Source organism: Equus quagga, chromosome 17 (genome assembly GCF_021613505.1).
Source record: "Equus quagga isolate Etosha38 chromosome 17, UCLA_HA_Equagga_1.0, whole genome shotgun sequence".
Taxonomy (NCBI): domain Eukaryota; kingdom Metazoa; phylum Chordata; class Mammalia; order Perissodactyla; family Equidae; genus Equus; species Equus quagga.
In genome coordinates, this window is record NC_060283.1 from 19132078 (window position 1) to 19154193 (window position 22116).

The 22116-nt window shown below is 41.2% G+C and overlaps 1 pseudogene; it reads right to left on the reverse strand.

Annotated features, from left to right (window-relative positions):
- Positions 1-262: 262 nt before the first annotated feature.
- Positions 263-22116, reverse strand: part of LOC124228555 (receptor-type tyrosine-protein phosphatase eta-like) — a 29354-nt pseudogene continuing 7500 nt past the window's right edge.

The following is a 22116-nucleotide window of genomic DNA, read 5'->3' on the forward strand; positions in this document are numbered from 1 at the left end:
CTCACAAAAAAACAAAAAGTGTAATCAGCCCACTGGTAATTGGGAATATAGCTGATGTGATAACCACCCAGCCACAGCCGCTGACAGCCTCAACATCTCATTTGTGGTGTGTTATACATGAAGTTTCATCCTCAAGTTAGTTCTAACAAAACAGAACAAAGAATTAAAATATTAAACATATAAAAACATGTCAACATCTGGGCATTTTTCTTTGCTGTGGGTGTGATGTTCTGGTTAAGTCCAGAAAGGTTTTCCTTTGGAATTAGGTGATGTAACCATTTGTCTTCCCAAACGTGCTCACTGGGGCAATGTTTTCATAGATTGTCATTGCATTGTGTTCTGGTAGATGAGATCTACTTTTGAGTCCCTCTGGGATATGATAATATGCAAAAAACACTGATTAAGGAAAATACACTGGTCTTATTAGAAAAGAAGAGAGAGCAAATGAGCACAGGCTCCAGAGATTAGCGCCAAAGGTTATTTTCAAACAGATAGCCAACCCCCCAACCCCACCCACCAGTGAACATTTCAAGTTAACGTGTGGCAAGAGGTATGGCGTTCTGGTGAAATCTGAAACCACAGAGAACAAGAGTCACATCATCAATGTGTCTCAACCACAAGGGCAGACTACCCACATCTTCCTCTCCAGGGAGAAATACCAGAATCTTGGAGAAGAAGAAAGAAAGAATGTGGAGGAAATAATCCACAGGTACATTCAAACAACAGAAAGTCCAACAAGGTTTTCTTGGCTATTGAGGATGTGCAGAATAAGGAATAAATTGTGGTTCTCAACAGAGAGGATGAGTTAAGGGAGATGATCGGGGTAGAGTTAGGTGGAGACCACTGTTCAGGCAAACATATCAGAATCTGCAGGTAGCCATTAGAAAGAGGAAGAAGAGGTATATGCTGACATAGAAAGATATCCATGATGTCATAGGAGAAAAACAAAATCACAGGGCAGCATTATATATAAAATAGGATCCAATTTTTAAAAAATACTATGTGTATGTACATGTGTTTTTCTACAGAGGTACATAAAGAAGCCTATAAAGATATACACAAACTGTAAACATTGACTATCTCTAGGAAGTGGGATTGGGGAAGAAAAAGTAAAAGAGAAAAATATACTCTATATAATCCTGTACTGTTCAGTTTGTTAATATGAACAGGTTTATATTACTTTCAGAATTTAAAAAAGAAGACAAGCAAAGAATTTGTGGCAGGTATAAAATTTCTGTGTTTCTCAAGAGATACAAGATTGAGAACTACTACTCTATATAATCATAGCAAAAAAAAGCAAATCTCTCTTCTGACCAACACAGGAGGTGAATTCCACTCTTTCCACCACAGCCACACCGCTCACCCCAAAGCACACAATGTACCCAGACCTCCAGAACATTCCCTGCTAGACTCAAAAACACAGCGCATATTCATAGAGTTCTAAATTGGTACAAGGCGACAATCTGATGCAAAATTAATATTCTGCTTTCATCCTGGCCCAGATATATTGAGCCCTACAGCACTGAGGAAGGCTGTTTCCCAATGTATTTGTTGAGAACATGCCTCAAAAACAATGTTTATCAGGACCATTTTGGGGAAAGCCAAATCTAGCAGTCTTACACAAATGGCAGCATGGATATTAAGCTTCATTTTCTCAATCGTCCAGCCATCTTCTCTTAGCTATGCTAATGGACATTTTTAACATTTACAAGGCTGGGTGAGGACACATTGCTGCATTAATACTTAAAGCAGCATTATGCTATTTCATATCATTAATATTTGATAAGTCTATTTCATTAGTGTATGTTAAAGATGGTCAGACTTTCTTAGAAGCAAAGAGTGAAAATACCAGTTCTAAGGGTTTAAAACCTGGAAGCCAAAGTTCAGAGATTTGTTAAGATTATTTGGTGAGTCATGGCTGAGAGGTAGGGATCCTGATACCTCTTGGTTTGTAGCTCCATTGCTCATATCAGCACCACTAAGGCACTATATCAGTTAATTCAACCCACATCAGTTTAGCACCTTAAAGAAATCCAGGGTTACCTCACAGCCAAGAGCCAGAAGATCTAGAAGGGTGAAATATTTTAACACAACTGTGTGACACGATGCAAACTTTCAAAAACAGATGGGAAGGTTGGACTGTCCAACACAAATCTTGGCCTCACCTCTGTTTACACCGTTAAAGGCATGTGCATTCGACGGTCATACACAATCCCGTACACATCCACAGTGTTCTCATTCTCTATCTGATAGATAAGACGATCAATGACAATGAAAGTGCCGGTCCTTCTAATCCCAGCACTGAAAGACAGGAAAATGAGCACATCACCATGGGTTACCTCTACTGTAAACTCTCAGATTTCCCCAGTTGTACGTATATCTTGCTCACCTCCACTATCAGGCTTTGAGGGCAATGCCCAGGATCATTAAATATTTGCTCAGTTGAAACCTCAGCAAGTCATACTATGAAAGCTTGGGGCTGGGGCCCAAGTTCTAAAGCATTTTTGAGTCAAATGCCACGAATAAAACACCTTGCTGGAGCTTTTTGTTTCTCAGTCTAATCTAAGTTGCTGCATAACCTAAGATGCTGAGTTTCATCAGTTTATTCACCATAGGACAACAAAGCCCCTCCTTTCTTCTGTCCTAAATTAATCCCTTTAACTTTAAAGCTAATTTCCTTCTGTTCTAGAGGAGGGGGAGCAAAACATTTTCTGTAAAGAGCCAGATAGTAAATATCTTCAACTTTGCAGACCAAATAGTCACATTCTGCCATTGTAGCAGGGAAGTAACTATAGACATTATGTAAACAAATGACCAAGGCTGTGTTCCAATAAAACTTTATTTACAAAAATTGGCAGCTAGAGAGATCGTGTTGATGGTTTCATGGGTGGATACTTATCTCCAAATTCATCAAATTGAATACATTAATTATGTACAGCTTTTTGTATGTCAAAAAAATACTTTTAAATACATAAATAAAATGAACTGGAGAAATGTGTTTCAACGTTGTTAAACACTGAACCAAACACTGAATGAAGAAAGCAAGTTGCAGAATGATGTATCGATCATAAAGTCTGGCAAAAATTTAAAGCTACATAAATCCATAGAGACACGCACATATGTAATAAAATATAAAAGCACACAAGAGAATGATAAGATCAACTTTAGGACCACATTTACCTATGTAGGAAGGAGAATGGGATAGGAGACGAGTAAGCAGAGAATTTAATTATATCTGTAATGTAATATTAACAAAAGGAAACATATATGGCTTCATGATATGCTTTATTAAATTAGTATTCTCCTCTATATTTTTGCAAAGTTGAAATATTTTACAAGAAAATATTATAAATAAGGAATAAATTAAAATACATTATGGTTTAAAAAAATACAAGAAGTCAACCAGACCTTTCCCATGGGCTATAGTTTGCCAACCCCTGTTCTAAAGTCTCAGGACCTAAGGACTAAGTCCCTTATCCAGACCTGTCCTGAATTTGTAAATTCCTTTTGCATTTTCTCCTGTTTGCTTTTCAAAAGTGTCCATATCTATAATTATGTTTGAAATTTGTCATACACAGGTTGCCATCTGCATACCCGCAATGCACCAGAACCAGCAATTCAGGAGGACTCTGCTTCATGTAGTCACGAACAAGGTACCAAATGTTGATGATCAGGTCAGTGGTGTCAGGAACGCCATGGTCCGGCCATGAGGTGAAACGGGACTGTTGCAGAGGGTGACTCTTACTTATCTGGATCTAAAAGCCAAAAAAAGAAGTTAGATCCAGAGAGAAAGGCTCCCTAACAACATCAGAAAGGCAAGTGAAATCAAGTGGTCCTTGAATGCTGAACTGCACGGGGCAGCTGAAAGGCAGCTACATGGGAGTGATTACTACTAAAAATGAAAATTTTACATTAATATAACAGCTGAGAAAGTGTTTACACACACCTTAACGTGCTCATCAAATCCTCATTATATGCGCAAGAGGGAGGGTTTATTAGGCCCTCTAAAGACAAGGCAGCAAAGGTTCCAACAAGTGAAGTGACTTCCCCAACACTCAGTTCAGACGTAGCTGAAGTCCCTCATCCTCTGATTCTGAGTTCAGATCTCTTCCCCTCCCGCCAAGCTGCCTGTCAATAGCGTACTCACATTCTTACACCTTCACCTCCTTAGAGCTTCATAAACCCCATCCCTGAGCCCACCTGGGAATGTCACCGACCAGAACACCAAACATGAATTACACACATACAATTATGATAATTGGTCTTCATAGTTCCCATCTTCCAGAGAATCTAATAAGTGAGAGGGAACTAGCAAGCACCAAGTAAATATTTAGAACTGAGAAAGGACCCCTCAAAGTAACCATCCATTTCAACATCAGCCAGACAATATAAAGTGGACCTTGTTATAATAGAGTTAATTATTACACAGATTGGTAACATGTACCTCTAATTACAAGAATTCTGCCCAGGCTGGACCATTCCTGTCCCTGATTCAACTGTACTCATCAAGCCCACACTGGGGCACTGACCTTTCCTGTGTGCCTCCAACCCAACTGCAGGATTTCCATCTCCTTTATGACAGCTACCTGTTGACCCTTATTTATTCTTTTAAAAATGTATCTACATTATAAAAGTAGTGCATCCACATTATTCAAAATGTGGAAAATAGTAGGAAAAACAGCAAAAGTGAGGGGAGAGGGCATTACAAAGTCTCATCATCACAACCATTAACATTCACACATTTAACCAAAAGTAGTCATCCAAAGAAAGCAACCAGCCATGAGAGATAAGAGGAGAGAAAGATAGAGAGGGGGAATGAGAGGGAGTCAGGTTTTTCAGCATTTTCTCTGCAGAAAGGCCAAGGGGCCCAGATTAGGGGTGACAGACAAAGGAAAAGTTTTAGCTCTATCTATTATGTTTCCACTTCTAAAAAGGAAAATATATTCGTGCATTTTATGCAACTAAAAAGTAAAATGTTACTAAATGCTATGTGGTATCCTGGATCGGCTCCTGGAACAGGAAAGGGCTTTAGTGGAAAAACATGAAATCCAAAGTCTGGAGTTCAGTTAATAAATAATAATAGTAACAGTAATTTCTTTTAAATGATGTGGACAACTCCACCCACAATTTCCCTCCACAATGGCAAATGCCAAGCAGTGAAAGTAACCCCTCCGTTAAAAATGGGTGAAATCTACAGAAATAAGTATGACATTTTAAGGGATTCTCAACTATTATGAATTGCATTATTTATGTGGCCAATTCAGTGCATAACAGCTTTGACAGCATCTCCAGGAGAGGAACTGAAATATGAATTGAGGTCAGAGCCTTTGAGACACAGCACTTAGTAAAAATTTAATACTTAATATACCACGTTATATTCTTTTTTTTTTTTTAAAGATTGGCACCTAGGCTACCACTGTTGCCAATCTTCCTTTTTTTTTTTTTTTTTTTTTATGGGTTTTGGCCCCTGGGTTAATTGTCCCCTCTTTTTTTTTTTTTTTTGTTTTTTAATCCCCACCCCCCCCCCCCCCCCCACATAGTTGTATATGTTAGTTGCAGGTCCCTCTAGTTGTGGGACGTGGGACGCTGCCTCAACGTGGCCTGAGGAGCGGTGCCTTGTCCACGCCCAGGATCCGAACCCTGCGCCTCGGCAGCTGAGCGCGCAAACTCAACCACTCGGCCATGGAGCCGGCCCCCCACGCTATATGCTTGATTTATGAAATCAAGCATAACTCTCAAAAATTAGAACCTAACCCACTAACCCCCCATAAGATTCAGCTCCACTGAATATACATCCAGGCTTTTCTTTTATGCACTATTCAAAATATGCATAAAATTTTCTCTCCTTGTGGGGCTGGCTCCGTGGCCGAGTGGTTAAGTTTACGCTCTCCGCTGTGGCGACCCAGGGTTCGGATCCTGGGCGCGGACATGGCTCCTCTCGTCAGGCCACGTTGAGACGGCATCCCACATCCCACAACTAGAAGGACCTGCAACTAAGATATACAACTATGTACAGGGGGTTTGGGAAGATAAAGCAGAAAAAAAAAAAAAAGAAGATTGGCAACAGTTGTTAGCTCAAGTGCCAATCTTAAAAAAAAAAATTCTCTCCTTGTATGTTTCATTTAATTGTATACTAACTTCTCCTTATGGTAATTATGTGGTCTACATAACCATCATTTCTAATAGCTGAATTATGATATACTGACTAGATAACCCACAGTATAGTTATCCATTCTCCAAAAGCTAGATATTTGCATAGTTTCCAAATTTTCCCTCCATTATAAATAATGCTAAGATTCATCTGATAGGCCTTCTCATATATTTCAGATCATTTCTTTAGGACAGATTCTCAAACTTGGATCCACCAGGTCAAAGGGGAATGGACATTTTTAGGCCCTTGATATAAACTGCAAAGGGTTATATCAATTTACATGCTCATCAAAAGATATTAAGTTGCTTCATGACACTGCTGCTATTTTTAACAGTCTTATAAGAAGAAAAAGGACACATAAACTGACTTCCTAGAATGCCTACACAATTTAACTGCATTTGTTTTCATAACTTTTGGGGGAAGGGAGGCCATGTGTTTGAGCCCTGGAATCTTCCTGATGTAACTGTTATCATAAATTGCTCCAACAGCAATTTTCCACTCCTGATGCCATATTTATAACCAAATAATCCAAAAAAGCCTTTGTTTGTAACAAAAATCCTGTAAGTAAGTCACCTAGAAGGGGAAGGAAAGGAGTCACTGATGCTGAGCCTTGCTCTTAAGATTCCTTTTATTCAAGAATAACACAAAGTTCTCCTTTATATAAAGCTAAAGGGTTGCCTTAGAGTGGATGTAGATATGAATTGTTCCATTCTGTATAGAAGAGAGCAAAAATATTTTTCTGATGCATTAAAAAAATTGGTTAATATCAACGCAAAATGTAATATCCCAAAGTTAATTTATAGTAATTTTATGAGAGACCTATCCATCCTGACTTCTTACATACACGTTTCATTGTGAAGTCTCTGATGGTTCATTCGGAAGGAACAGTTTCTGATGTCATTGCTACAGTTATGTCCCAGTAATCCTGAGTCTGCTTGGAGGGCCTGTACTCCTCACATGTGGTCAAGAATAAAAGTGGATTCTTACACAAAGACTCACATCATGCCATCTGCCATCACTACAGCCTCACAAGGGAGACCAGATATTGAAAACTGAATAGTCCGTTAGGTGGGTCCTGTTTTAACTCTTCGAATTATTTTAATTGATAATGTATATGTTTATCATTTATAACTGTTGACAACTCTTTTAAAATTGGGAATTTTCTGATAAAAATCCAAATTTCTATATTCTCTTGAAAAATCAAAATTTGTAGCCAAAACTGAGCTGACATTTCTGCATGAAAATTGATTTAGAGCAGCTGTTCCTTCACAGGTGACGCAATGCCAACCCAGTCCCCTTCAGCCCCAACAACAGCCAATCTACAACTGTTCACCAAACTAAACTTCTCTGATTGACCCATAACCCCAAGCATCTAGAAGAAATGAGAAGTTTCCCCAATTCTTTTAGATACACATGAGTTGGAATATAAATACAGACACCAACAAAGAGGATCAAATGAAACCATTTTTGGGTCTTTGATTTTTAGAAAGTCAGTGAGCAGATATGAACAGAGATAAAAATCAGGAAACAACTGCTCTCTGAGAACATCTGAACCCCCATTCGGCAAATGACTTAAAACACACACAAATACACACCTTCCTGAGGCGTGCCCCACTACAGGTGATTTCCAAACCAGATCAATTACCTGACTCACCAACGAGGTTTGTCTACTTTAAAAACAGATGCCTTGGTCCCACCTGCAAAGATTGTGACTCTGGCCGGGGATCTGTATTTGTTTAAAGATCCTGGTTTCTGGACCCCTGCTCCATCATGGGAGTAGGACACACATTAACATTGAGTTGATGCCCAGCTTGGTCTCTAACTAGCTGGATTTTTGTTGCTACTTTTTGGACAAGTTCTTAAACTCTCTGAGCCTTAGTTTCCCAGCTATAAAGTCATAACGTTTCCCAGGGTTGTTTTAGGAAAGAAACAACATATTTGGAGTATCTAGTGCACTGGCTCCCTTCCTCTTTCACCAAGAGTCAGTAACATCCACTTCTCTCCTGACTTAAGATGAACAAGGGCCCATCTAAATTCCCCTTTGTCATTCTCCATAATTTAAGTACATCATTTTCTTTTGTCTAACTGATGTTTATGAGAATGTTCCATATACAAGGCCGAGGCTCAACAGCAACATAAAGTTTATCTGCATTCATAAACACTGCTCTTTTGTTTGCATAAGAGCCTGTTCTCCTGATGCGAAGAAGTGGCCGCAGAGCCCAACTTTCTGTATCACAAGTAACATGAAGGTGGGACCACCTCTTACTGCTCTTTGTTACCTTTCCCTCCTTCAGCCCCAGCCCCTGGCTCCACCATATACATACTTGGGGCTGGATAAATATCTGCTAAATTAAAGTGGAATAGAGAACATTAAAAGAAATGATGCCCACAGGTTCCCACTATCCCCCAGAACAGGGCTACTCAAAGCGAACACCCTAGAGCAGCTGAGGCAGCAGCACCTGGGAATTGTGAGAAATGTAATTCCAGGCCCCACCACAGCCCTTCTGAATTAGAAACCCTGGATGCCAAACCACCTTCCAGGTGATTCTGATGCAGACTAAATTTTGAGAACAATTTGCTTAGGGATTTGACTCCTATCCTAATTCCTCGTGTAACGAAACTACGTGAAAAAATTCACAGAGCTACACTGCATCCCATTCCTCCTATGCATATTTTCTTAATTTAGCGCATTATCAATTCTCTTTCATCCATTTATGGAAACATTGGACTTTATTACTAGAAGAAATCTTATCTTTGATGGAAGTGCCCATAGGATTCCAGGCCATCACAGTGGGGAGGAAACTACTGAAACTTATCTGGGGAGAAGTCTGAGATTTTGTGTAAAGAAAGGGTTCCGGTGCTAAAAAGTAACTTTGAAAATCACCGATTTGGTCCAATCCCTCATCTCACAGATGAAGAACCTGGTTGCATAAAGACATGATGGGCGTGCACCATCCACAGAGCTGATGAAGCACGGAGCTGTACCATGAACAGCATCTTCCCGCTGCAGGCCTGGGAGCTTTTCCATTGCACTAACCCAACTCCTGCTATTTACTAAGCCCAGCTACAGTGACTTACTGAATAATGAACATACATATTTGTCCACTAAGGAAGCTAAAGATAAAATCATTTTTTAAAAAATTTTCTCTCAGAGAAGAAAAAGACATTCTAAAGACAAGTTTCTAAGAATAGAGGTACTAATGTTTGGAGGGGTGTTATTTTTTAAAAGACAAATGGTTTTGAAGATCATTATGCTTCCACCACAGTAAAAGTGAATGAATTTTTTTTTTTAAAAAAAGGTACTTACCCTTCCCTGTTCAACACATTTGGTCAACGTAACAACGACGCATATCGTTTTTTCTCCCAAACCCTACGCCAAAAATCTTTTAAGGTGTTGGATAAAGGTCCTTGCATGGCAATAAAATCTTTCTTGTAATGGTAGCCCTAAAAATGGAAAGCATGTTCAATCTCAAAGACACAGAAAGAAGAACTCTGAAGATTTCATCCTAATGAGCCAGTGCTGTGGGAACATCTCCCCACTCAGGAGTGTGTTTTTGGCATTGACGTAATCATCAGTTGTATGGATCTGCACTGAAAGCTTGGCATGGGAAATATCATCTACAACATTAAGAGAAAAAGCATCCTCATTAGAAATAAATGTTTGAGGAGAGTTATATACAAGAGAGAAAAAGTACAAAATGGTACAATGGGGCTTCTGTCACACCTTGAGAGCTTGACATTTTGCAAATCTGACCTCATTTAATCCTCACAGTTACCAAATGTGACTGTGGCACACAAGTTACATGATTACCTGGGCAGAGCTAGTAAGTGGCAGAGCCAAGGTTCCATCCCAGCAGCCCAGCACCAGAGCCCAGACTCAACCACACTAGACCACCTTCTCAGATAAAACAAACCTTCCACCATTAGCATCCTGGGGTGTGTGCCATGAGCCAGGGAATGCCCTAAGCAATTTTATTTATTCCTCAAAACCAGCCTACAAGCTTGTATGTCCATTTTACAGATGAAGAAACTGAGGGTCAGGGAGATTAAGTGATTTCTGCAAGCAACATCCGTTAAATGTCAGAATTCAAATCTAGTGCCCCTCCCAGTAGGAATAAATAAAATTGTCCTAGTGGGTAGACACTCAGGTAAACCTTTCCACACTTTCTCTATTCTCATAAATAAAAGTTGTTATAAAAAGACAGCACCAAATTCAAGAATAAACTGAATATATAAGAATACTATCAGTGGAAGTATCCAAAACATAAAATTCTCATGTTTTCTAAATGTTATCATCTCAAACACACACACACACACACAAACTTGTCCAATTCAAGGAATGAAGCAATATCCTTAAAATTTCACATGACAGGCTGAGGTATAAGCAGCACCACCTATGTTTTCCTGTCTTTGACAGGACACTCTCTCATTCTCCCGTGGACAAAATAACAGAATAATTCTAAACCCAGTTACCAATGTGAGTTTCAGCCTAAAATCTTCACAATAAAAACAATACTGGAACTCTGGATCTGAAAGTCCCCACAGACATTCACAAAAACAGGCCCACAATCCCGAGTTCCCCCTAGAAGGGCAGTGTTGGGGCACGTCTCACCAGCTTAGTTTCACAAACATTTCTCTCAGAACATGGGTCAATGTCTGCTGTCAGTACAACAAGGGAAAATGAGGAGAAAGAATACAGTAGCTAAAAAATTCTGAATCTAAGCAGGAGTTAATGTTTTAGGCCAGCAAGGAAAAACACAGTTTCAAATAAAAAAGACAATGTCTCCAGTTGTCCTAGAGTAAAACTTATCAGTAAGGCCTACAAATTTGAGCTAAATAAGAACAAAGCTTTGTTTTGTACTGACACGTCTTTCTGTGCCCTAACTCCTGCTCAAAAGAGAAGCCACAAAGAACTTTCTGTGGAGAAGGATTTACGTTTCATCTTGATGGATGACGTGGTAAATAGTTCTCACTTTAAACTCAACTTGTTGTTATCCCTGCGGGTTGGGCTGCAGACATTATTAATTCTCAATAACAGGAAGAAATCCAAATATACTTCGTATTTAGCTGTGGAATGCACTCAGCCAACCACAGATGTGTCGGGAAAAGCAGAAAATAGTACTCCCTGCCTGTCCGCCTCCCACTCCATTTCACTCCAGAAATATATTGACTGAAATAACAGAGTTGCAATATAGAGGGGTTAAGAGCACAAACTCTGATCTTTTCCCTGAATGACAATGGGTCCAAAGCCTGGTCCTGCCATAACTATCTGTATGACTTTAGACAAGTCACCTGCCCACTCTGTGCCTCATTTTCCTCATCTGTAAAATGAACCCTCTACTACTTATTTCATAAGGTTGTCATGAGGACTGAATACAATGGAATATGCCTAAATCAGTGCTTAGCACATGGTAGGTGACTAATGAATGGTTGTGGAAGTGGCTAATTAGTACCATTGATGCACTTCCCCTCTACTGTTAGAGCTGTGATGGCCAGTGTCAGCAAAAAGGGGAGATAATGTGGATAAATCAATTTACATGGCAGAATATTATTATAGCGATTCTTTATTCTCATCTGGTTCAGCTGCATATTCAGGTAGACTAATTCCAACAAGCTTCAGATCCTGAAAACCAAACAAATGAGTTGTTCATTTATTTAGTGTTCAGATATTAGTCCTATTGAGCATAGACTATGACAGAATAAACTGGGAATACAGGGATATTATGGGTTAAGTTGTGTCCCACAAAAAGATATGTTCTAACCCCTGGTACCTGTGAATGAGACCTTATTTGGAAATACAGTCTGTGCAGATGCAGTCAAGATAAGATGAGGTCATACAGGAGTAGGGTGGGCCATTAATCCAATATGACTGATAACTTTATTAGAGGAGAAGAGACACTGAGATACAGACACTTGAAGGGAGACAGCCATGCAGAGATGGAGGCAGGCATTAGAGTCATGCTGCCACAAGTCAAGAAAGCCTGGAGCTTCCAGACGCTGGATGAAGCAAGGAGAGATTCTCCACTAGAGTCTTTGGAAGGAGCAAGGCCCTGCTAAACACCTTGATTTTGGATTTCTGGCCTCCAGCACATGAGAGAATAATTTTCTCTTCTTTTAAGCCACCAGTTTGTGATGTTGTGTTATGGCAGCTCTTGGAAACTAATACAAGTTGTGAGCAGGATTTCAATAATGGCAGAGATGCTGCTGCAGGGGCAGCACAGGGAGGGTGAGTGTGTGTCACCATTGTGAGGGGCATTTCCTGGGCCAGTTTTAGGGGGAGAGCATATGAAGACTGAAAAGCAGGAACTCTTTCTGTAGGATTTCGCATAATACTCAGGAGCCAACCTCAACCACATAGTTGTCAAGTCCCAACCCCCTAAATACCCTATCTGGTTTCTTTCCAGCTCATACAACCTCCTAATTATTCTAGATAATAGCCCTCTAACTTGAAGTCCCAGTTTCTATGTCTCTCTGGATAATCTTCAGGTATCAACGAGATTAGACATATAATCCACTAGAAAGAAGATACCTTTTAGTGCTCACAGCCAACCTGGTGACAGTGCGACTCTCAGGAACATGCAGGAGCTTCTCTCTCCCTCCAAGAGGGCCACCCTTTACCCAAAGCTTCACCATAAGACAAAAATGGGCAGTTTTCCAACTTTCAGGAAAACAAACTATAAAGCAATTAAAAACACAATATTTACAACCACATACCTCATATTCTTCTGCAAACCGACAGTTGAAGTTGGCTTCCTGTTTCTTAAAGTAGGCCTTGAAATTCTCCACTTTGATTAATTTGGATCTAAGAAAATAAAATGATATATTAGGATTTTTTTACATTCAATAAAATTCATACTCCAAATAGAAAAATACAAGTTGTAAAAAAATTAAAGAGGTTACTCACTTTTTAGGTCTCCATCATAGAAAGGGAAAGAAAAATACACAATTAGAAAAACTGGCTCAACCATGACTCTGAGAACTACATCTCTTCGCAAAAGAACAAAAACTACAGTATGATTGGGGATAGTTGGGGGAGGAGTCAGTATAATGTTATTTACCAAACACTGAAATCTGAATCAGGACGTTTGACTTCTAGACCCTATCATGTCACTGATTAGCTTTGTGACTTTGAGCAAGTTCTTCTCTTCTCCTAGATCTCAATAAAGCATTTTCTTCAATCACAAAATACATATTTATTGGTAGAATTATTGGTGGAACCATACTTTCCATAGAACGTGGCAGGAAGTTAGCTTCAGGAGACTAATGAACACAGATTCCTTGCAGAATAACAAAGCCAGCAAGAACTTTTGGAGAATGATGGCCAAATGTGTCAATCAGGAAAAATGACAGCAGGTTCCATCAAAAGTCCCCTAGACGGTCACCGAAGAGCTTGGGGATTAAATGTCTTAAAACAAAGTTCATCACTCAAGAGCCTTACTTAATTTGAGAAAAGGACACTTCACTGTTCTTTGCATCTTTCTTCTGACAAAAGAAAAAAAAGAACATTAGACAAAAAAGTTTAATTCTGTGATTTGCTCCTTTCATGTGTCTACAAAATGGCTTTTCCCTGGGCATGAGTTCATACATGACACTAATCCTTAATGGTCTAAGCAGCAAATTCTGAGAACAAATCTGTGAAGTTACTCTCTTTTACACCATCTAAAAGTATGGGAGAATCTTACTCAAGCAACTTCTAGGAAGTCCCCTGGGTAAATATATATCAGCAGCATTACCTTAATGTAAACTGAGACTCATTATTTCATACTCTGCTTTTCTGAAAGCCTTTCTGATAAGTTAATGGAATAAACCAGAAAATAAATCCAGTGTTGGTAAGGCGGTGGGGCACCTGGTGCCCTCCTGCACTGCTGACTAAACTCGATATTGGTATTTTTTAAAAAAACTTTCTGGAAGGCAATTTGGCAGTACAAAATTGAAAGCATGCATACCCACTGACACAGCAACTGCCAATCCTTGATTGAGCCTAAGGAAATAATCATTAATGTGCCCAAAGATTTAGCTACAAGGATAAGTATGAGGGAGAAAAAAAAAAACAACTGAAAACATCAGGAAATTGGTTAAATAACAGTCATATAGTTCAATACTCTATAGCCACAAAAAATAAAGAAGAAACGAGGCCTCCACAATGTCTTAATTGAATACAGTAGGCTGGAAAATAATGTATAGTATAATTCCATTTGTGTGTGTGTGTGTGTGTGTATTTCTGTGGGAGTTCTGTAATCATGTCAATGTTAACAGTACTTTTATGGGGGTCCTGCAATTATAGATTATCATTTTTATCTTTTTTTTTTTTTTTGGTGAAGAAGATTCACCCTGAGCTAACATCTGTGGCCATCTTCCTCTTTTTTTTTTAATGTGGGTTGCCACCACAGCATGACTGACAAGTGTGTATGTTTGTGCCTGGGATTTGAACCACGAACCTGGGGTGCCAAATCAGAGAACTCTGAACTTAACCACCAGGCCATGGGGCCAGTCCCTGGATTATCTGTTTTCTTGGCTCTTCTTTTCTGCATTTTTTTGGCCATAAGCAAGTATTACTTCTATTTTGAAAGTAAACAGTAAAGCAGTTTTTTGACTTCTCCCTCACCAAAACAAAATGAATAAAAAAATCAGAATCTAATGCAAGACCTGGAACCTGAGCACTGTCTGTCAACTCAGTAGAGGAGGTGACAGCAGAAGAACCAGGTGTAGCCATGTTAGAAACCCTGGGCCAGGATGAAAATTCCCTGGCAGGCAGGACCTGATGACTGAGAATGAATCCCAGCTGATACACAGAGTTCACCTGCCATACGGTTGGGCAAGAGGGTATGCAATGAAGAGCAAAGATCAGGTTCAAGGACATTTCCACACTTCCTACACTCAGCGTCTGCATCCTTGCAATGAGCTCACAAGACCTGCCTCACAGAAACTCATGAGTGAGAGAATTCATGGGCAGCACAAATCGAGGTACACAGTTCACGCTCAAAACAGAATTATTTTTACTATTTAAGGACCCAAAAGGGTAGCTGTAGATATAAAATAATAATAGCATATAAGGTACAAGACACTGTCAAAACACCTTATTTATTTAATGCTCTGCAGCATCACAAGTAGGCACTGTTATTATCCCAGTAGCATAGAATGCCATAGGCTAAGCTCCCTAACAACCAGTCAGAGACTGAGCATGTGTTCAAACTTGCCCAACTCTAAAACAAAACCTCTTCTCAATAAGAAACTGATTTGTGAACTAGAATACACTGTTTGACAGTAGTACCCTACATTGCAGAGTCTACCCATGACCTGATGTCAGGGTTCGGATCCACTTTAAAACCTCTAGCTTGGGGGTTGGGATGACATAAGACTGGCTGGAGAGTCAAGATCATAGATGATGGGAACATGGGACCTCATTACACTATTCCTTTCAGCTGCGTGAATGTCTGAACTTTCCCATAATTATAAAGCTCCCTTGAAAAGTAGGGTCTTCTTATTAACATAAGCAATAGTCACCTGTTCTCTCCAGGAGACGAAGCCTCCCAAAGCCACAATAACCAGGGCACCAAAGATACATGCAAAAACTGCTCCACAGCTGACACCTGGGAAAAGTCCAAATGGGAGGCACTTTAAGAGGTGTTCACAACCTAACAACCTGAGAGAGTGTGTGTGCGTATGTGTGTGTGTGGCAGAGGACAGTTAAATCACTTTGAACCTAAAACCAGTCCAGGCATTTGGGAGCGGGTTCCTTGTTCCCAGTCTACCACTAACTGGATGGTCTGAGGAAGTCACTCCTCTTCTCCATGTCTGTTTCCTGAACTGCAAATTTAGGGAACTGGGCTAGATCAGTGATTTTTCAGGTTGTTCTTACCCGCTGATTTCTTTCTTCAAATGAAATTGCGTGTAGCAGCCCAATGAATAAAATAGAAAACCAGGCAGAAACACTTAGTTGAGGTAGGGGTGGGACCAGGGAGCATCTCAGGACTCAGCCATGTTTGATGGAATAACTACTGTTTGAAAACAACTAGAATTGATGTTCTACGTGGTCCCTGCCACCTCTGACTCTTTGAGACTAACACCCATGTACAAGCAGCAGGACCTACAGCACCGTGCTCAGGGAACATAAAATCCACTTGTTTATTGGGGAAGGGTGTGGGGACTCCCTGAACTTTGCTTCTAGGGCAGGAATTCTTTCCTGTAGCCAATAACTACTGAGTATGAAAACCAGACAAAGTAACAAACCAGGTGGCCAATTGTCTGTGGCCTGAAAATAAGGCGTGTATCCCTTTGGGTCCTTGAAATTCATAAATCACTTCCCTCTGTGCAACAAAAGACAGGAGTACTTGACAAGGAGTCTGAGACCAGAATGATAGGCCTGCCTCTAAGCCACTTTGTAACCCTGGGCAAGTCACTGGGCCTCTCTGGGCCTTAACAGCCCCATTTCTAAAAGGAGGGTTGGACAAGACTATTTCTATGGCTTCTGCTGATCTCAATATTCAAAGGTTCTATGCCTTACAAGTCACAGTGCACGTCTGGCACGTGGGCACACAAATGACTACACTGAGACAAAAAGGACTAAATAGTCTTTGCAGATTGGAAGTACAACTGGCACTCAGAGAAGGGAGAGTTGGGGGGGCAGGGGTGTTGGGACCTCAGAGGCAAAAGCTGAGCTGGGCCCTGATGGCCAAGTGATATCTCAGCCTCTGAGAGGAGAGATGAGGCTCTCAAACCTTCCCAGGGGCCAGAGTGCAGACACCCGGCCTTCTGTGGACACTGGAAGCAAAAACCTACGGAACTGCTAACAGCACTGTGGTTCTTCCTCTACCTGGGTCCTGGGCCAGGAAAACAGCATCTGAAGAGCGACCGAAGGACATGTAGATCTTGGCCCTATCTATGAGGCTGTCATTGGGAGGGTTAAAGGTAACATTGGTGAAGCTGGCCACACAAGCCCTGTGGGATGACAAGAGGAAAAAGAGGTGGGTGAGATGTGTCCAATGCCTCAGGCATGTAAAGCTCTGCATGCAGAAGGCTCAACCCCAAAAGACCAAGAACCAGGAGCCATTACCGATAGGAGCCCAGGGGTTCCAGCTTCCCGTTGTAATAGCTGTGTGTGGTTGACTCGTTTCCAAAATGGACTTCATATTTCAAGACTTCAGACAAGCCCTGAGAATGTCTCTTTCCTTCTATTGTTATCAGGTATGTCACATTGGTGTCTGAGGTGCCCTTTTTGAAATCTTCATACGTATATCTCAAAACATCTGCAGACAGATAGGTAAACAGGTAAGAAAGGCACACAGGAGGAAAGTCATCAGAAAGTGATAGCAAAGACGTAAGCCTCCCATGCACCTAAATAATGATGTTGACACTGGATGACGATGATAGGTACCACCTCTCAAGGATGCTCTCCATGCCAAGATTTACTGATATAAGGTTCTAAGTGCTTTACTGACATCAGCTCATTTAAACCCAATAATAATCTCAACACATAGGTTTACTATCCCCATTTTACAGATGACAAAATGAAGGCACAGAAAGCTAAAAGGTCTCCAGGCCACACTTCCTATGTGGTAGAGCCACAATTTTAGCCCAGCTCATTAGACTGGGAGTGTGTGCTCTCAGTGACCACAGGCTGGTATTGGTCAGTTTGGGCACTAAGCAATAATGCCTTCCTCATCCAGCAAAGGTCTGAGCTTGGGATTTTCTGAAAACCTTCACAGCAAAATGACTGGGTTTGAAACAGAACCAAAACAAAAAGACAGAGAGAGAGAGATCTAAACATCACTTGTGAAATTTTGCCACAGGTTATGATACTAGTAAATTCTGAAATCAGGAAGCCAAGGAGTTGGGCATAGGAAGCTTCAGTTTCTTGATATTCTCTGGATATTAGTTTCGCTGTAAAGGAACTTCAAGGTCCTGGGATTAGCTTCAACTTTAGTGGGAGCCCAGTTTGAGGCCATCTGGACTTTAGAAATTTGTAACTTCTATTTAGTTGTAAAGCTCAAGGGGTCAGAGGTTAAAGAAACAAATATTTACACATGAGTGTTACTAAAGACCCAGGGAACTAGGATTGCAGGTTTTTAGTCTTAATCCCATACGTGCCAGGTTCACTGTAGGGGAACCAATACCAGGGCTGATATTAACTAAGAGCTGGTAAAATTAGGGGATCCATTTGGAGAAATGGGTCTGAAACAGAACAAAACAAAACATGATCACCCAACATTTAAAACCAAAGGGACAAAATTACTAAGGAAAGAATTTGCTGCAATGCCTTCTGCAGGATCTGACCTTGATCAGGAAGCTGTATGCTGGGCTCATGCAAAGTAAGTCCAGAAGCAAGGGGCAGGAAAAGGAAGTGCTGGAGTGCAGAGAGGGTAGATCTCTAGGGGAGCCTGCCTAGCTCACAAAGGCCCCTTCAGTGTGGCAGACACGTCCCTGAGGACAAGTTCCCTGCAACCTTAGTGGTTGAAGATAACCTGCCTTTTCTATCTTGCTCCAGCTCCACCCGACACAGGTGAAACCAGAGGGCCGGGATCCTTATCCTGAGAACTGGAGAAGAAAGAAAGTGAGAGAGAGACTTTGTGGGTGGAACTCTAAAGTGGGGACTTGGGAGCTGTACACAGACATCTGCCCAGCACCCGACTTGGCACCAGATTGGTCGGTCAGCTGAGAACAATGATGGGGCAGAGACGACATAGACAGAACACACTTCCTCCTGAGACCTGGCTGCATTCCTGCTCCACATCCTTCACACCAAAGTCCTTACTTTTGCTGCAGTTGGTTTAAAACAGCACCTGGAGAAACCCAACCAACCCTCTTCCTAGACACCAGAAAAGCCCACACAGGAGCATTCCGTGGGTGACCTTCATGATGAGGTACCTCACCTTTCCAAGCTAGGCTTGTGAATCCGCTCTCTGAATTAACACAAAAAAGAAGAAAACACTGAATTAAAGATGATCCCTCTCCACACACTCTCTCTCTACCTAAATTTGTCTCCCACATGCAGTTGAGGTGATTTCTTATTATACTCAAGATCAGGGAGACTGAGAAAACTGAACTCCAAAAGAACCACAGCACAATTCTCCAAACTTGTGCTGTCCAATATGGCAGCCACCAGCCGCACGCAGCTGTGGAGCACTTGAAGCATGACTAGTACAAATTCAGATGTGCTATACGTGTGAGATAGAGACTGGATGTCAAAGACAGTGTGAAAAAAGAATGTAGAATATTTCATTAATAACTTCCTTTATACAGATTGCATGAAATACCATTTTTAATATACTAAGTTAAATAAAATGTGATTGAAACTAATTTCAGCTGTGATTTTCATGTTTACTTAATGTGGCTTCTAGAAAATTTTAAATTATACATGAGGCTTATATTATTTTCTATTGGACGGCACAGCTCTAAACCTGCTTCGGCAACCTCTCATGTAACTGACAGCGGTGGCCACTTGGAGGCGCTGTCCCCATGTCTGTCAATGGCCTCCCCAGAGACTTCCTAACACAGTTCCCAGCAGCCCCTATGCTCCAGGGGCCTCTCTGCCAAGTGCATGGTGTCCCTTACCACCGTCCCCCACCACCCAGCACACAGTAAGCAGCCAACGGATGTTGACTAAAAGACCATCATTCCAACTCTCTCAGATTTACCTACCCACCAATGCTTCCTACCTCTCTCAGAGAAAATTCAGCTCTAGTTTTATGTTAAATTAAAAAGTGTTAAATTTGTACATTAAACAATCATGTTAAAATAGTACATAAAAATCCACCTGAGAAAAAGCAGCTACAGATCACGGAGTGAGAGAATCACTGGACTAGATGAGAAGTGGGCATTATCCATCCCTCCCACCCATGGTTCAGCTTCAGGAATGACGAATTCTGAGGAGCTGGTCCTCTTCACCACTCCCTGCGCGCAGCCCTGAGACACCAAATCAGACACGGTTTCTGTTCCTCAGTGGCTTACACCCACTGAGGAGATGACAGCATAAAGCAGAGAACTACAAAAAAGTACCCACAAGGGTCACTGTCTCTATCATGTTGTAGAGTGCTGCAGAAACCAAAGGAGTGTGACTCAGGGCCATCCTGTGCAACTGTGTCCTACACACTCCACAGAGCTTCAACCACATCGTAGTCCGTATGATGGTGTCGCCTGGAATTGTGCAGTGCATCACCTGAGCGGCCATATATGGCAGCTCTGCAGTGGCCTTCCACACACATTACCTAATCTTATGTTTACAACATTCCTAGAAGGGAGGTATCATTTCCTCTTTTACAACTAAGGAAAACAAGGCCTAGAGAGATTAAGCAACTTTTCTGAGATCGCACAGATGGTAAAAGGCAGATCTTAGAATCAAACTCTAGTCAGCCTAAATCTGAGGCTCTGTCCACAGAACCCCTCCACCACTTTCCACGTCAGTGTCTCTGAAGTGAGAGGCCTTTTTTTCTCGCTATTACAACCACTAATTCTTTAGGAATTGTCTGGAAACATTCTGATACTCTAAAGGAAACATACCTAGGAGTCAAAAAGCACAAAGCAAAACCAACTCAACCAGGTTGATCTAAGACGTAACTTTGGCAGGACATGGGGAGCAAAAGACAGACAAAACTGAGGCAAAGATGTAAGAAGCAATTTTTTCAAAGTACCAGAAAAAATATATATGTGCATGAAGATTAACTATGGGGACCCCCTGTGCAATAAGTGATCCCCTGTTTCCCAAAACCACTGGGGGACTTGTAAATACAGATTCTGTCTTAGGGAGTTGTAAATAGGGAAATAGGAATCTTGACTGAATATCTGATAATAGTGAAAAAAAGGATTGTTATGTTTTTAAGTGTGATGATAATAGTAACGGGGTAATGTCTGAAAGAAAGAGAAAAGGAGTCCCTATCTTGCAGCAACACATGCAGAAATATTTACACATAAAATTACAGAATGACTAGGACTGGCCTCAAAGCAATCCAGTAAGGGAGCAGAAGACATAAACGTAACAAAATTCGTCAAGTGCTGGCAAATGTTCAAGTGGGTGGTGATGGGCATGTGGGTTTCTTTATACTGTCCTCTACTTTTGTGTATATTTGAATATTTCTATAAAAATGCTTCTTTTTAATGCAGTAAGGGAACTCACTACTTAAAAGAAAATGTGACAATGAATTATTCTGTTAAGCAAAGCAAACTTGTGTAATGTAAAAAATCATTCCCTCTTATTCTGCTTTTGTAGACTAGATTTCTAAAGAACCAGGTTAACAGTCTATGCCAACAAAAATATTTTAGCTGAAATTTAAAAAAAAGAACACAACAGATTTCTAGGCCACACTTGCAGACCCACTGGGTCAGCCTCTCTAGGGGTGATGAAAATGCCACCTGGCCACCCTGTTGTCACGAAGGCCACCTGTGATGCCAGTGAGGCAGGTGTTTTGGGTGGCGAGTGCTGTCTTATTACAGGACAAGGCAGTGATGCTGACGTATAAGGTAGAAAAATTCAAATATGTGACTTCCATCCTGTACTCAGTGCTGTTCTCCGAGCAGCTCTCCAGGTATGTCAGATTTTGCCAGGCCTCACAGCTGATCTCCAGCCTGAAGCCTGCGTTGGTGCAGGAAGGTCAGGCCCACTTGAGAACCAAGGTCGGCTCTTTGGGGACCACCTCACAGTGGAAGGAGGCTACTGGTGCAGGATCTGCAAAGCAAGCACAGCACATCATGAGACTCTGGGACGTCTGTCTTTGCAAACACTGACACGTGTGGGGCAGTAGAATTCTGGCCCATTTGTGAGGGGGGAGTCCCGTGGTATGGGAGAAGAGGCAGAGGCTGACCCTGAATCGGGTATTACTGAACTGGGTGAACTTGGATCAGTCACCCAACTGTTCTGAGCCTCAGCTCAGGCCTGTTTGAGGACTAAATGAAACAGTGGTTGTCAGTCACTGAGCTGGAAGAGAACAGGGCTCCAGGAGAGGTAGGTATATCATACCATGGGTGGTAGCAAC